The following is a 4,377-nucleotide window of genomic DNA, read 5'->3' on the forward strand; positions in this document are numbered from 1 at the left end:
TATAGTAATCATCATTAACCAAAATTTATTTCGCTTATCGTCTCTGTTGATTTATTCTATCTTATCACAAAAAAAATCCCCTTTCGTTTTTATTAAAAAAAAAAATCACAGACTTTCTTCCACTTGCATGATTTACCTCGGCGCTTTTGCCAGCTCGTAGTCTAAATATTCTCTTTCCCCCTTATCATTATTCCTCATTTTCCTCATTTTTCGTCATCTTTAGTGTCAAAGTAATCGTGTGACGCATGAGGTAAGAGCATATGTCGGCGGTATTATTCTTCATTATAATTTTCTGTAACTTCGTTGAAACAAGGCAAGTACATTTTATTTTTTAAGTTTAGGTTTGATTGTTTATCGATTTCTCTTTTCTGTGTACATTTCAAAACTATTTTTATATCTTGATAAATAGCCATTTACATAAATAACCACTAAGGAGTAACCTCTTATTTGTAATTTGTAAATATATATATATATATATATATATATATATATATATATATATATATGTAATATATATATATTTTACAAATTACAAACATTACCATTAAATATATATAAATATATATATAGAAAGTTTGCAATGTTCTGTATTTTACTAAAGCGAACTGATTTCATTACAGACTAATTTTTTAAAATCATGCTTACCAGTGAAATTGTCCTCCCATACCAACCATTCTGTGCTTTATATGTGCTGCGTTAGGGATTGTCCTCACAACAGTAAAACATGTCACAAACACGTGTTGGAAACTTGTCGCATACATATCACCAACAAGTCGAAAACATATAAACGACTGCAAATAGAAAACAAATATTTGGCAAATGCTTTACATAGCCCTATGAAACACTAGCTAGAATTACCAGTAAGTCGCCAACTTGTATCTAACATGTTGGTGATATGTGTACGACAAGTTTCGATTTGTGTTTGCGACAAGATTTTCTGTAGAGTGGTGTGAAACTCCGATTAGGACTATCAGTAAGTCGTTAACATGTATCCAACCTATTGGTGATTTATGTACGTCAAGTTGCCGACGTGTGTTTACGGCAAATTTTACTTTAGAGTGATATGAAGCACTGGTTAGCACTACCAATAAATTTGCAACATGTATCCAACCTGTTGGTGACGTGTATATGACAAGTTTCCAACGTATGCTTACGAAAGGTTTTACTGTCGAGTGGACGCTTTCCTACCTAACACCAAGATCTTGATCGACTGCGGATGATTTTATCGAGGGAAATTCTCCGTGAGAGTTAATTATTTATTTTGCTTTCGTCAGCGAACGATCATTAATTAGAACTTTTCGGCTTACCTCGCCATTGTTTATTCCTGTGGCCTTTGACCATGTCGATGATGAAAAGGTTAATGACAGACGATGATGATGACATTTCTTTGTGGTCATGTGTGTTTGTGTTTGTGTGTTTACGAGATTTTTCGTCCACACACACACACACACACACACACACACACACACACATATATATATATATATATATATATATATATATATATATATATATATATACATATATATATATACATATATATATATACATATTCAGAAGGAAATTCGACAAAAACATGAAATTTCTACATATATGAATGCACACACACGCGTATGCGTGTGTGTGTGTGTGTATATATACATACTGTATATACACACACATATATATATGTATATATATGTTTATGTATATAATGTATATACATATATATAATAAATTGATAACAATTAATAATAACATGATAATTTGATATTATCGTAATGATAACAATAATGATAATAATAATAATAATTAATTAAATGATAACAACGTTCTGATACCCAATGAAAGGTAGAGGAATTACAATTATACGGAATTACTGAGCAGATTATTAATATCTATAAGGAAAAGTATAGGTCAGCCTTAGCGGAGAAAGTCAGTATCAATGACCTTGACATATAAAAGCATGTGAGGGTCATTGACCTCACGAATATTCTGATGTGGGTGTGTCAAGGTCAACCTAATGTTTGTAATACGTGCGTATATTTGTATATTTAATGGTAAAGTTTGTATTTGCATACATGCGTATATGTGTGCAAACAGTGACCTACTGTTCATATTCATAAATTGATATGAATGCTAGTTCCTCATGGGACGGGTGGGTATCGTTCTCAGCTAGCACTCTGCTGGGCTCGCGTTCGATTCTCCGACCGGCCAATGAAGAATTAAAGGAATTTCTTTCTGGTGATAGAAATTCGTTTCTCGTTATAATGTGGTCCGGATTCCACAATAAGCTGTAAGTCCCGTTGCCAGGTAACCAGTTGGTTCTTAGCCACGTAAAATCAATCTAATCCTTCGGGCCAGCCCTAGGAGAGCTGTTAATCAGCTCAGTGGTCTGGTTAAACTAAGTTATACTCTTTATATGAATGCTTATATATTTGTGCATTTAGTGGTAAAGTTAATATTATACATATGCACATGCCTTCATACATTGACAGAGTATACATAATTATTCATTCATACAAGTACTTGTATATTTGTGTATTTAACAGTAAAGTTAATATTATACATATGCCCATGCATTCATGCCGATACATAGTATACTGTACGCATTCACTCAGGCATAAAAGTTCTTATATATTTGTATATTTAATGTAAAGTTAATATATACATATACACATGCATGCATACATTGACATAGTATAAATATTCATTCATTCATACTATTACTTATATATTTGTATATTTAATCTAAAGTTAATATATACAGTACATAGCACATGCATGCATACATTGACATAGCATACATATTCATTTATTCATATATTTGTATATTTAATGTAAAGTTAATATATACATAGCACACGCATGCATACATTGACATAGTATACATATTCATTCATTCATACAAGTACTTATATATTTGTGTATTTATTAGTAAAGTTAATATATACATATGCACATGTATTCATTCCGTGACGCAGTATACACATTCATTCAGGCATACAAGTTCTTAAATATTTGTATATTTAATGTAAAGTTAATATATACATATGCACATGCATGCATACATTGACATAGTATACATATTCATTCATTCACACAAATACTTATGTATTTGTATAGTTAATGGTAAAGTTAATATATACATACATATTACATGCATGCATACATTGACATATTATACACATTCATTCATTCACACAAGAACTTGTATATTTGTGTATTTAATGATAAAATTAATATATACATATACACTTGCATGCATACAGTGACGGTGTATACACATTCACTGATTCATACAAGTACCTATTAATTATTAATCTCTACATACTTAGAAATACATAGAGTAAAATGCCCTGGAAGAAAAATAGGGGAGAACGAAACTGACTAAAAAAAATTAAATAAATAACAGAATCCGAGAACAGAATTTCCCATCTCATCCAAGTTTCATTTTTTTGTTTTTCTTTTTTTTCTCCGCGAGTGCACTTTACTGTCAAAACCATTAAACGTTAGTTGTGCATGGACAATTAGAGCTCCAGTGTCCATGTAAGCTCGGGTGCCGTGCTTAAACCAAATAGGAACGAAGCAATGGAATAGGTTTTTTTTTTTTTATTTCTCTTTAGCTAACCCGTGTTTTACCGTTTGCTGTGAGTCGAGTGACCGAGTTTGTAAGTGGGGCTAAGAGAATGTGCGTTATGTTTGTTGATAAGGTGGGTGGAGATACAGTAATTAAATATATAAATATATATACTGTATATATATATATATATATATATATATATATATATATATATATATATATATATATATATATATGTGTGTGTGTGTGTGTGTGTGTGTGTGTGTGTGTATGTATATAGTAAAAATGACTTAGGCAAGTGCTATTAAACTTCAATATGCTATAAGGGTAATATATTTTGGAGTTATTTTTTTACCAGATAAAATTACATACGTCGTACACGCAAATGTGTGTATATACTGTATATATATATATATATATATATGTGTGTGTGTGTGTGTGTGTGTGCGTGTGTATACATTTACATAAACTTCAGTGTTCCCGTAAACAAGCTTTCATTTAGCAACTCGTGCCAAGTTTTGCATAACGTAATCAATGCACTGAACATAGTCATCAAGCGAACGCTAATGAATTATGACATAATTTTCAGATAATCTTTTACCCTCTCCTCCGAAGCGGAGAGGAGGAGGAGGAGGAGGAGGAGGAGGAGGAGGAGGAGGAGGAGGAGGAGGAGAAGAGGTGCCCTTGTTTATTGAAACACCACTTCCTGGAAAACTCCCCCGGAGGAACATGCAACACAAACAGACCCTTTTCTGTTTTCAGAGATTAGGTTTGATTAGCGAAGCAATTACATTTAATGTTTCCCCTGTATTTTC

The sequence above is a fragment of the Macrobrachium rosenbergii genome, chromosome 9, assembly GCF_040412425.1.
Source record: "Macrobrachium rosenbergii isolate ZJJX-2024 chromosome 9, ASM4041242v1, whole genome shotgun sequence".
Lineage (NCBI taxonomy): Eukaryota > Metazoa > Arthropoda > Malacostraca > Decapoda > Palaemonidae > Macrobrachium > Macrobrachium rosenbergii.